General features: G+C 39.7%; 1 protein-coding gene across 1 annotated transcript in view; it reads right to left on the reverse strand.

Moving 5' to 3' along the window:
• The window catches only part of LOC121846415 (cAMP-specific 3',5'-cyclic phosphodiesterase 4B-like), a 95,077-nt gene that overhangs the window by 54,065 nt on the left and 27,029 nt on the right, over positions 1 to 13,983 (reverse strand). The gene's annotated exons all lie outside the window — the stretch shown is intronic.

The raw sequence follows: 13,983 nt of genomic DNA on the forward strand, positions 1-13,983 counted from the left end.
GCATATCAAGAAAATATGGATGAACCTGCAAAAAAGAAAAGACTGTGCAGATACAACAAACAATGGGAAGCAAAAAAGATGTGGGATAAGCCTCGTCAGTGGTGACTGGATGAAAGCTTTCTGTACTTTATGCCGTCGGGAATTCTCAATTGGCCATTGGAGGGGAGAATGACCTAACTCAGCATGCATCCACAGAAATGCACAAGAAGGCCACGCTAGCTAAAGGTGCTAGCAATATCGGTGCATTCTTGACAAAATTGCGTCAAGTGAAGCCTCATATGTGTACCATACGGTTAAACACGGACTCAGCTACAACAGCACCGACTGCCTTGTTAAGCTCAACGGTGCTTTGTTCCATGACTCAAATGTTGTTTAGAAGATGCACTTGGCAAGAACGAAAGCTGAGGTGATTACAATGAATGTTTTAGGACCAAAGACTATGCCGGATATTTTGGATGAGCCCGTGTATTTCTGTTGCCAGTGATGTCTCAAACAAGGGAAATAGAAAAATGTTTCCAGTGTGCATGAGATTTCAGTGTCTGATGTCTGGAGTTATATTTCTGTGTCTGGAGTGCAGTGCAAGTTACTTGACTTTTATGAAGACAGTGGTGAAACTGCAAATGGCATACATCAAGCTCTGATGAGCTGTCTGGAAAAGCATGAATTGGATATTAGACACATCACAGCTTATGCAGCCGATAATGCCAATGTCGGAAAACACCACTCCGTTTACCAGTTATTGAGCAGTGCTAACAATCACATTCTGAAAGCTAATTGCCCAGCTCACATAACTCATAATGCCAGCAAGCACGCCTGCTGTCAGTGGATATTGAGACAATTGTTTTAAAGCTCTACAGCCACTTCTCAGTATCTGCTTCACGAAGAGAGGAACTGCGTGCATTTGTTTTGCCTTTGTTGACTTTGAGTGACGTGAAATTCTGCGATATGTTTGCACACGATGGCTCTCTCTTCATCCAGCTGTTGATCGTCTCCTGCAAAGCTGGCCAGCTCTTACTTAATACTTCAGGTCCCTTGGAGACCTGTCCTGTGGTACTGAAGAGTATCTGTATGAAGAAAAAAACGGAAGCTGCTGAGATTTATCTGTGCTTTTTCCACAACGTTGGGGTGTGTTTTTGACCAACTCGTAAAAAAGCTGGAGGAAACAACGCTCTGCATCAGATGTTTATGTAACAGTATAGCTTCCGTCCCTCTCTTCGCCCCAACCTGGGCTCGGACCAGGGACCCTCTGCACACATCGACAATAGCCACCCTCGAAGCATCGTTACCCGTCGCGCCACAAAAGCCACGGCCCTTGCAGAGAGCAAGGGGAACAACTACTTCAAGGTCTCAGAGCGAGTGACATCACTGATTGAAACGCTATTAGCGCGCACCCCGTAAACTAGCTTGCCATTTCACATCGGTTACATTTACGAGGAAATCTAAAAGTTCAAAATGAAGATGCTTCAGCGGAAACAGGACCGATTGTTTTTGGATACCAGACCGAGCAGCTGATGGACAAACAATTGTCAGCACAAAGGTCCAAGCAGCAACAGCACTTAAGTTCTATGACACTGTCATTACAGACAAGTGGTTTGATTTCTCACCAGAAAATGTAATGGAAAACTGAAACTGACCGGCCTCTACGAGGAGCTCTCCTTCACTGACCTGGAGCAGGTGGTGGTTGCCCTCAAAATGACCGAGACAGCCAGTATGGACCAACTCTACGTAGAGTTTTGTGCTAGCCGGGAGGAAATACAGAAAGCCTGACAGGATACCACAAAATCCACCTGTGAAAAGTGGGTGGCAGTTTTCCAAAACCTAGGGAAAGCCAACTTGATCAACATGTTCAGGATTGTCAAATTGTCTCATTATTTGTCCTCAGTGTGCCAGGCTCAAATGTCTTTGTAGAGAGGAGTTTCTCTCTGATGACGATTAAATGGCCAGACTCAAGAAACAGATGCAGCACAGAGCTGATCAAAAATGTGAACTGTGACTTGTCATGTGAGGACTTCTCTCTGGCTATGCAAAAGGACAAAGGACTGCTTGAATCAGTCAAGAGCAGCAAAACATATAATTGGAAAAAGTAGACTTGGTGAGTGACTCATGACCCTCTTTTCCTCTTTTGCATTTGAACTGTGTTTTTGCTGTAAAGGTCCAAATTGTGATTTCATTTATTTTGAGGTTTATTCACATAAGTTTACATAATACAGTTTTAGTAAAGCTATAGACTAAATGGAATTTTAAAATGTTTTTCCTTTCCAATTGAATGAGAATATGACACAACACCATACCCGTGGCACTGCCACGCCACCTTTTGTACCTTATTTGGTAGTGAGAAAGTTGGCAACCCTATCCACAGTCTAAAATATCCCAACTCTGTTCGGTTTCCACTAGATTACACAGCCACAAAATCACATCACAGACATTGATTCATCAGCGGCAACTAAAATAAGAGTTGGGGTTTCAGGGATATTGTGTTCAAATCTAGAAAGAAATCAAACATTTTTGCCAAAGGGGTCTCTAAAAACACCTGTACACACATAGTTACACAGTACAGGTTTAACTGTCACCTTAATAAAAACAAATATATATATATATATATATCATGAAGAGGAATAGTAAACTACATAGTCAATTGTAAAAAGACAAACAACACATTTTTCACTGTTCTCCACACATTTTATACTTCTTCTAATGTGGTGCTGTGGCCACTGAGACGCATTGAACCTCAACCACCAAGTTGTATCTCTGTCACCAGAACCCTTTGTTTCTCTCTATAGGAATGTAGGGTCAATATGGATCTTACATCTCATATAATTCTGTGTTGAATGTGCCATTCCCTCCGTGCCAAGGTGAATCATATTCCACCAGAAACAATATGTTTAACATAGCCTGTAATGTGACCACCACAGCTGTCCCATATCCAACAATATCTAAATCTAATAGGTTCCCTTCTAAATTGTACATATTATGGATGAACATCCATTTTTGACGCATTAGTTCCGCATGGTTACAGAGTTCATTCTGTGTGGTTACAGGGATAAAATAGAAACAACCCAAATGTTAACCGTTTAGGTATTAATTCAGAGTGGTTAAGGTTAGGACTGGTTTGGGGAAATGCTTAAAACAAAATAATTAAAAACAACACACTGTCTTCCTCAACTATCATCAATAGCATTGTGAAGTGTGGCGGCGCAGTGATCTAACCAGCGCGCTCTGACTCTGAGCATCACGAGTTTGCACCCAGAGCTGGGTAGTTAAAAAATACATTTTTATGTGAACGCCTTTGTATGTATGTGTGTGTGTTCAGGCTACCAATATCAGCCAGCCACACCAGATTAGAGCTAACTGGGGAGCACTGGGACAGGCCTAATTACTAAATAACTGCCTAAATGACTATCACCCCGTATCACTCACTTCAATAGCCATGACATGCTTTGAAAGGCTGATCATGGCTCACATCAACACTATCTTCCCAGACACCCTGGACCCACTCCAATTTGCATATTGACCAACAGAGCCGCAGATAATGCAATCTCTATTGTACTCCACCCTGCCCTCACCCACCTGGACAAAGAGAATACCTATGTAAGAATGCTGTTCATTGACTACAGCTCAGCATTCAGCACCGTAGTCCCCTCCAAGCTCATCACCAAGCTATGGACACTGAGACTGAGCACCTCCCTCTGCACCTTGATCCTGGATTTCCTGACGGGCTGCTCCCAGGTGGTGACGGTTTTTCTTGTGGTTTTCTATGGAACGTTTTCTTAAAGTTCTGAGAACATGACTTTAAATACTGTACAACCATGAGGAAATCTGCAGAAAACGTTATGCTGAAGTACTGAAATGTCCACAGAAGAACGTTGTTTCACAATGTTTTCTGAAATATTTGACAACATTCCCAATGTCAAACTAGTTGGAGAACATTCCTAGAACATTACCAAAAATGTAATTAAATGTAAACATGTTTCAACTTTTAGGAAACTTTCTGTTAAAATATACCAAGAAAATAACATTATTTTTGTGAAAGTTCCTACAATATGCTGAAAATGTTCCAAAGCCAAGCAACTATTGTGCACCATTCCCAGAACAATGTGGTGAGGTTATATGTAAAATAACATAGCTCTCACCAAGCTCTAAGAAACATATGGTTCTCAGAACGTTATGTGCTAGCTGGGTAAGCATTTCCCTGTTAGTCTGCACATTTTGTTTACAAAGCATGTGACATAACGTTTTGATTTGATTCCAGACCAGACTAATGAACTACTGTCTGGAACTACAACCCGTTATGACGTTGAATCATATTGAATTACCCATAATCATAGGAATGAAGAACTGTGTGCATTTTCAATAGCTCCATTGATCACGCTGTGTTTGATCAATGCTTGTCATCTAGTCTGTCTGTGTAGTGTAGCCAGATCCATTCAAATTACTGTGTTTGTTTGAACAACCATGGTGTTTCACAAAAGAGCTGCTCATGTTCTCCATGTAGCTTAAGTAGGATGTTTGTGTGTGAATGTGCATCCATGCATGCATGTGTGTACAGTAAATACCACAGTAGATCTGAAGAGTAGACATAACCTTATCATAACCTTATAATGGCTACGGTCAGGCTGTGATTGGAGTGCTAACTACAGGCCAGAGCCTCACTAAAGCACATGGGTGACTAGAAGGATGGACGCTTAAATAAATGTCAGATTTCTGTGGGGATTATAGTATGATTTTGGTGGGGATGGGTAAATGTTGACGTACTGGGGAGGCAGAGGTGGTGGGTGGTGAACAGAGATGATCAATGAGGTATAGGACCAGGAGGTTACCCAAATCACCTGCGATAATGGAGACATTGGGGATAAACCGAGGTGGCATTGGGGAGAATTTTGAGAAACAGATGACAAAATCAAGTGTTGCATGCTAATGTAATTTGTTTTATCTAGCTTTGCAGAGTAGACACCAGCACATCAACAGGGATCTGTAAAATTGTGTTTGAGGAAAAATAGAAAGCCTTTATGGTTCATATAAAATATGAAGTCATCCTCCCTGAACCAAGAGGGAAATATCTCTCTGTGATGAGTATTGAATTACATACATTGGTTGGAGGACATTTATTGGCAATTGGACCAATTCTCTCATTACTTTGCCCGTCCCGGAGATTAAATGGTATTTGAAGTGTAACTCTTCAAATGCGTCATTTAAATGACATATGTCTCTGTCTTCCAATAGTGCTGTTAGAACAGAAGGCGACAGAGCAGAGACTGGACTTAGTGAGCTAATACATACAAACACACATTATTACATGTGTAGAAGAGGGACTCTATTGCTGGATCAGAGAGGAAGACAAAGAAGACTAATAATGCTGTATTTTTTTGCTGCTTTGGGACATACTGTACAAGTCAGGAGCTCTCAGATTCCATACAAAAATCATAATAATCTTATGGAGCCTAAGGATGTACAATAAAGACATATGGATACTGACATTAGCCAAGGCAAATGGGGGACAAGACGCTAGCAGAAGTTAGCCCAACAGCCAATCATTGATCAAGAGCGTGGGTGTTTGATTGGGAGAGGAACAGCAGCCAACCTCTCAAACACACTGAATGTAATGATTGGGTATGTCAAATCAAATCTATGTGACATTAGTGTTACTGTATAAAATGGTAGCCTGTGTGTTCGTTTTTTGTTTTTAATACATGATACTATGTGAGAAGTTCCCATTGGTCTGAAATGGAAAAAGGAAATTCACATGAGCATCACAATGCCTATTCCACTCATGCTCTACCAAGGTTTTCCAGCACACAGCGTTTACCTACAACAGTCGCTATATTGGTATTGTACTTCAAACTATGTGTAGGCAGGTTGCTTAGAATTCAAACCTTCTCAAACAAAATAATATGTAGCTTAAAGTTATGTTTGTACTTGTATTTATTTTTGCAATAAAGATGGTGACAATACACATTTGTGATAGGCCTATATCTAAAAGTGCATACAGCCAAACAGTATACAGTACTTGTCAAAAGTTTTTATTTTTACTATATTGTAGAATATTAGTGAAGACATCAAAACTATGAAATAACACATATGGAATCAAGTAGTAACCAATAAAAGTGTTAAACAAATCAATACATATTTTATATTTGAGATTCTTCAAAGTAGCCACCCATTGCCTTGATGACAGCTTTGTACACTCTTGGCATTCTCTCAACCAGCTTCATGAGGTAGTCACCTGGAATACATTTCAATTAACAGGTGTGTCTTGTTAAAAGTTAATTTATGGAATTTCGACAGTCCATTATTATTTTAAGACATTATTATTCTACAATGTAGAAAAAAGTAAAAAATAATGAAAAACCCTTGAAAGTAGGTGTGTCCAAACTTTCGACTGGTACTGTGTTTTAAATAAGGTATTTCTGTTTTCATTTTTTAAAACATTTACAAAAGTGTTAATTCAATAATAAAAAAGACAATACAAGTAAATGTTGTGTATAGTAAAAAAATTATGCCGGGGCCAGGACTCTCTCCATTCAGTACCAAGCCTGTCGGTCAGTCTGTCAGTCGTCATATCATCTTGTAAGTCTCCGTGTACTGGCTCAATACATGTTTCTGTGAACACAGTCAAAGTTATATTACCAATGGCAGTTAGGATAGGTACTATCTGATACACAAACAGGTACTTCTTCCTTTAAAAGTTGTGTCATACTGCAGCACACCTTGTGGACTGCCGCATAATTCAATGGCACGTTATTTAAGTGTCAGCAATTGTTGCCATTAATGCTGGTTAGTGCTAGTTTGACCACCAGAGGGCATCTTTGAGCAGCATTTCTCTTTTTAATATTGGCTGTGCTAGAGAATTTAAAACCTTTTTTGTAAGAACATAGTATATGGGATTGAGTTTAAGAAATTTAGCTTAATTAATTTGATTAATATTATGGTATTTCTATTCCAAGAAAAACAAAAAACGAAACCCTCAGGGTTTCCGTCAGGAAAATATGGCACTGTACAACGTAACCGTTTCCACACCCTAATTGTAGGCTAACCAATACTCAAACGGGGATTCAGTGAAAATAAAAATGGATTTATCAAGACCAGTCCCCATGCTTGTCTCAGAGCAGTGTGAAACAGTGCTGAAATAGTTGACCACACGCGGGTAGGCTATTGCTTCAAATCCTATTATAACAATTGGATAACTGTGGGTGTTCCAGTAAGTATTCTTAAAAGAATTCCAGCACAGAGAAGAAAAAGAAGCCTTGAATAATTAAACATGTCGGGAAAATACTGTTCGACTTGGAGATTATGGTCACAGAAAGTGTTATTCGCCTGTGTTAAGCCGAACGCGAAAGCCCTGGAAAATGAACAGGTACAGAAGGCTACAACACTGTAAAGTAGGCCTAATAGTACTAAAAATAACGCTTAAATAAATTGACTGCTGGTCTTTACTGTATGCTGCACATTTTTACATTGTATTCCATTACCAGCGAGACTATTCAAGCCATCGATTCACTGATGGCTGTGCTAGCGTCACCGCACAATATCGCTATCATCACAGAAGGCAGTTGAAGAAACTTGAGTGGACTTACGGAAAGGCTCTGTAAGACATATTATATATATTTGATTTAACTATGCAAGTCAGTTAAGAACATATTCTTATTTACAATGACGGTTTACCCCGGCCAAACCCAGATGACTGTGCGCCGCCTTATGGGACTCACGGCCAGATGTGATACAGCTTCCAAACGCATAATCAGTGCTCTAACTCCCCCTTGTGGTGGTCTGAAGCAATGACGCAAGGTAACGTACTAAACCACAAATTACCTCTAAATCTCGCAGCATAATCTCCAAACTTTTCAATGAGGAACCACTGTATGTTGAAGTTTGAACAGGTCAGATAAAACCTACCCAATTACGGTCTCCACATCAAACGACTGAGGCTGCCATCTGGCAAAAGCATCTCCAGTCCATCTGAAGAAATACGTAGTGGAGGCAGAGTTCATCAGTGACACATTGAATGAAAAGGGTGTTGCTATTACTGGACATTTGTGCGGTACTATATTATTAGTAATCACCTCATTGTGGATGTGTTGAGTGCCAGGTCTGCATGCATCTGTAAACACACACAGGTCATTATTCTATTACCAATGGTAGTTAGGGATAGGTAATATCTGACACACAAACATATACTATGTTGAAGGTCAGACTAAAAAGGTCAGACTAAGCCTACCTTGATCTGTTCTCTCCATCGATGACTGTTGGAGAGCAGGCAAGAGGCTGGAGTTGAGTTCTTTGCCAGAGCCCCGTTGATGGGCATAGCCCTGTAGAGCTCCTGGCTCCTCATCAAAGATACTGGTCGTTCACACACAAACTCACACTGATGAAGGCCCCCTTGCTGGTGTTCTTTATGCTGCTAATGCACTTCACAACCAAAATGACACTACTAGTATCGGGTTGGCTGTGGAATTAGCCTACTAGTTTAAGAAGCCGTGTATTTTTTTTAAATATTCATAACCAGATAAATAACCAGCAGTCTATGGTCTAGCTACCAGTATACCCATCACCACTGCACTGGGGAGCAACAAATTCCAACCAACTATTCTGCATGATAGGGTCCTTTTACAGGGCATGCAACCCATAGCTGGTCAGTACGTACAGGGCTTTTCAGTCTCAAACGGCCGTGATCCTTTGAATGCTATAGGGGCAATAAAACAACAAAGCCCCATTCAATGAAGGAAAGCAAAGGGGCACAATAAGAGCTAATATTTGTGTAAACTGTACACGGTTGTGTTCTGTGAGTGTAACTGATTAGACTGATACCCCATTTCATGGGTCCACAATCCATAGGTTAGGCTGTAGAGTGCAATATGCATGTCCAATACACACAATAGAATGACTGGAAAGGTAATTTCTCACAGTCAAAAGGCTGCAATAGGAGCTAAGACACAAATATTTGTGTAAACTCTACACAGTTGTGTTTGTGGGTGTCACTGGGAAGGCTGATACCCCATTTCATGGATTCACAATCCATAGATTAAGCTGTATAGTTTAAGTAAAACATTTTTTTTAAACATTTTTTAAACCTTTATTTAACCAGGAAGGGCTCATTGAGATTTGAAATCTCTTTTTCAAGAGCATCGTCACCAGGATAGGCAGCACCAAGTCATTTACACAATTACATACAGACATGAAAAACTACAGTTTAGTAAATTTAGTTTAAAAAAACATAGAATTCACAAGAGTATAACAAAATCATAAAACAGCTAATTAAAAACATTGACAGGTCAGGGAATTAGCCTCAAAATCCTTCATCGATCATTTAAAAACACCAATCGAGACAAGTTCTTCCAGTTTAAAAGTATTTTGTAAGGCGTTCCAAGCCGATGGCGCAGAGTACATAAAAGCCCTTTTACTGAATTCAGTTCGGACATATGGAATAGTTAGCAGGATAAAGTCCTGCTAACGAAGGCAGTACCCACCACATTTTTCAACAATAAAACTGCCCATATAAAATAGTAGTAAAGCCAAAATGGCTTTGTAAATAAAAGTAAGCGAGCCTACAATTGACTAGGGAAGGCCAGCCAACCCTGGTATATAAAGTGCAGTGGTGCATGAGGTTTAAACATTGTTTTACCTTTATTTAACTGGGCAAGTTAGTTAAGAACAAATTCTTATTTACAATGACAATGAGCCATACCCGGACCAATTGTGCACTACCCTATGGGACTCCCAATCACAGCCAGATGTGATACAGCCTGGATTCAAACCAGGCACTGTAGTGATGCCTCTTGCACTGAGATGCAGTGCCTTAGACTGCTACGCCACACTCGAGTTTTGCAGTTGAAAATACATCTCAATGCTCCATGGTAAAGGGTGTCAATTGATTTCAAACACTGAGCAGAAGCATTCATATATAAAATATCCCCATAGTCTAGTATAGGCATTAATGTAGCTGAACTAGCCTCATTTTGGCTTCAAAAGAAAAACAGGCCATATTCCTAAAATAAAATCCCAACTTTAGCTTAATTTTTTTTGTAAATTGTTGATTATGCAATTTAAAAGAAAGGCAGTCATCAATTAAAATTCCAAGATATGAGGTTACAGTCTCAATGTCATTGCCCTGACAGGTAGTAATAGGTGAAAGGTTCAGAGGTCTATTTCTTGCTTTAGAAAACACCATTAGTTTAGTTTTGTCAGTATTGAGGATAAGCTTCAATTGACACAAGGTATGTTGAACAGTATAAAAAGCAGTGTGCAAGTTCTGGAAAGCTTTTGTGAGAGATGAGGCACAACAATAAATAACAGTATCATCAGCATAAAAGTGAAGTTGCACTTTTAGCAAATTTGTCTAAATTATTTATATAAATAGTGAATAATAGGGGACCAAGTACAGAGCCCTGGAGCATACCATTACAGACAAACAATTTAACATACAGTGCCTTGCGAAAGTATTCGGCCCCCTTGAACTTTGCAACCTTTTGCCACATTTCAGGCTTCAAACATAAAGATATAAAACTGTATTTTTTGTGAAGAATCAACAACAAGTGGGACACAATCATGAAGTGGAACGACATTTATTGGATATTTCAAACTTTTTTAACAAATCAAAAACTGAAAAATTGGGCGTGCAAAATTATTCAGCCCCTTTACTTTCAGTGCAGCAAACTCTCTCCAGAAGTTCAGTGAGGATCTCTGAATGATCCAATGTTGACCTAAATGACTAATGATGATAAATACAATCCACCTGTGTGTAATCAAGTCTCCGTATAAATGCACCTGCACAGTGATAGTCTCAGAGGTCCGTTAAAAGCGCAGAGAGCATCATGAAGAACAAGGAACACACCAGGCAGATCCAAGATACTGTTGTGAAGAAGTTTAAAGCCGGATTTGGATACAAAAAGATTTCCCAGGCTTTAAACATCCCAAGGAGCACTGTGCAAGCGATAATATTGAAATGGAAGGAGTATCAGACCACTGCAAATCTACGAAGACCTGGCCGTCCCTCTAAACTTTCAGCTCATACAAGGAGAAGACTGATCAGAGATGCAGCCAAGAGGCCCATGATCACTCTGGATGAACTGCAGAGATCTACAGCTGAGGTGGGAGACTCTGTCCAACGTTATGTTTGGCGTAAAAGCAACACAGCTCATCACCCTGAACACACCATCCCCACTGTCAAACATGGTGGTGGCAGCATCATGGTTTGGGCCTGCTTTTCTTCAGCAGGGACAGGGAAGATGGTTAAAATTGATGGGAAGATGGATGGAGCCAAATACAGGACCATTCTGGAAGAAAACCTGATGGAGTCTGCAAAAGACCTGAGACTGGGACGGAGATTTGTCTTCCAACAAGACAATGATCCAAAACATAAAGCAAAATCTACAATGGAATGGTTCAAAAATAAACATATCCAGGTGTTAGAATGGCCAAGTCAAAGTCCAGACCTGAATCCAATCGAGAATCTGTGGAAAGAACTGAAAACTGCTGTTCACAAATGCTCTCCATCCAACCTCACTGAGCTCGAGCTGTTTTGCAAGGAGGAATGGGAAAATATTTCAGTCTCTCGATGTGCAAAACTGATAGAGACATACCCCAAGCGACTTACAGCTGTAATCGCAGCAAAAGGTGGCACTACAATTGCACGCCCAATTTTTCAGTTTTTGATTTGTTAAAAAAGTTTGAAATATCCAATAAATGTCGTTCCACTTCATGATTGTGTCCCACTTGTTGTTGATTCTTCACAAAAAAATACAGTTTTATATCTTTATGTTTGAAGCCTGAAATGTGGCAAAAGGTCGCAAAGTTCAAGGGGGCCGAATACTTTCGCAAGGCACTGTATATGACCCCATCAAATTGAGTTCTATCAGACAGGTAGTTAGCAAACCATGCAACTGCATGCTCCGAAAGACCCACACTCGACTATCTCTGCCTCAGTATAGCATGATCAAGTGTATCAAAAGTCTTAGAGAGATCAATAAAAGTGAGATACTGTGCTGTTTTATGTCAAGGGCTTCAGTGATATCATTTAAAACCTTCATGACTGCTGTAATTATGCTATGCTTTTTCCTGAAGCCCGATTGGTACATTGAAAAAAATAGAGTTAGTATATAAAAAATGATTTTTAGCTGTTCACTAACAAGGGTTTCAAGTATTTTCACCAGGGGTGACAGCTTTGAGATTGGCCTATAATTATATAAGAGTTGGGTCTCTGCCTTTTAAAAGTGATAGGACAAGTGCTGATTTCCAGATCTTTGGAATTTCATTACATTCCAGGGTTAAACTGATCAGATATGTAAGTGATTCAGCTAAGAAATCAGCTGCCAGTTTTAAAATGCAGGGATTAAGAAGATCAGGACCTGCAGGCTTTCTCTGATCTAAGGATTTCGGGGATTTACTTACATCCTAGACTAAGAATGGCAAAAAGCTAAATATTTGACCAACTCTCACTGGTTCATTCACACAGGGTTGTACAGAGACAAATGATACTGAATCAAAGCCTACCAGATGATACAAAGTGCACATTAAAACAATTCAGCATTTCAGTTGTCATATACAGCAACAGAGTAATTCAATACACATGACGGTAATTCATGAACATTACTGTTACCAGACATAGACATAATTGCCTTCCAAAACCTTCTAAGGTAACAGACATAAAATATTGGCCTTCCTGAGAAGAAAAAACACGTGTTTGGTAGCTGCCTAAAAAGAAGCCAAATCAGCATCAGAACATGATTTCCTTGCTTAAGCCCAGGTTAGATTACCTGTGTGAATAACGCAAGACAGCTCAGAAAACCATGGATTATCCTGCCCTTTAACTCTGAACCTGTGGGATGTTTGTTTACTATTTGGAAAATACTTTCCAGGCAGTTTCCACATCAGGGATAAACTTAATCTTGCTCCAGTCAAAATAAAACAAATCATGAAAGAAAGCGTGCTCATTAAAACTCTTAAAATGTCTCCTACGAATAAAGCGTGGGTTTGTTATAGGAATCTTAGTATTTCTAACAGCACAATAGTCACTTAAATCCTTACAAAAAACACCAACCACAGAATATTTATGTGGAACATTTGTCAATATCAAATCAAATCAGGGTAGATTTCTCTGGACATTTGAGATTTGGGCGAGTGGGTGAGTTAATCAACTGGGTAAAATTCATATAATTACAATACATTTTAAAATCAGGCACCGGCTTTAACCAACACCAGTAGTGATCACCAATCAAGATCATTACACTGTAAAGAAGTTTAGACATAAGGTGCACCAGAGAATAAAACGCATCACCGAGAGCAGAGGGGGGTCTATAACAGCCAATCACAGTTATAGAGAGCAGAGGGGGGTCTATAACAGCCAATCACAGTTATAGAGAGCAGAGGGGGGTCAATAACAGCCAATCACAGTTACAGAGAGACCCTTTGAAACCCCAAGATTCAAAGCAAGAAATTCCAACTGTTTACAAATAGTTTCAGACTTTGCCACACTTACAAGAAATGTAGTCATCTACTTTGTGCATGACACAAGTCATTTTTCCAACAATTGTTTACAGACAGATTATTTAACTTATAATTCACTGTTTCACAATTCCAGTGGGTCAGAAGTTTACATAAACTAAGTTGACTATATCTTTAAACAGCTTGGAAAATTCCAGAAATGATGTCATTGCTTTAGAAGCTTCTGATAGGCTATTGACATAATTTGGAGGTGTACGTGTGGATGTATTTCAAAGCCTACCTTCAAACTCAGTGCCTCTTTACTTTACATCATGGGAAATCAAATGAAATCAGCCAAGACCTCAGAAAAAAATTGTAGACCTCCACAAGTCTGGTTCTGACTCGTTCTGTCTCCAAGAGATGAACATACTTTGTTGCAAAAAGTGCAAATCATTCCCAGAACAACAGCAAAGGACCTTGTGAAGATACTAGAGGAAACAGGTAAAAAGTATCTATATCCACAGTAGAACGAGTCCTATAATGGACATAACCTGAAAGGCCGCTCAGCAA

This window comes from Oncorhynchus tshawytscha, linkage group LG01, assembly GCF_018296145.1.
Source record: "Oncorhynchus tshawytscha isolate Ot180627B linkage group LG01, Otsh_v2.0, whole genome shotgun sequence".
NCBI classification, from domain to species: domain Eukaryota; kingdom Metazoa; phylum Chordata; class Actinopteri; order Salmoniformes; family Salmonidae; genus Oncorhynchus; species Oncorhynchus tshawytscha.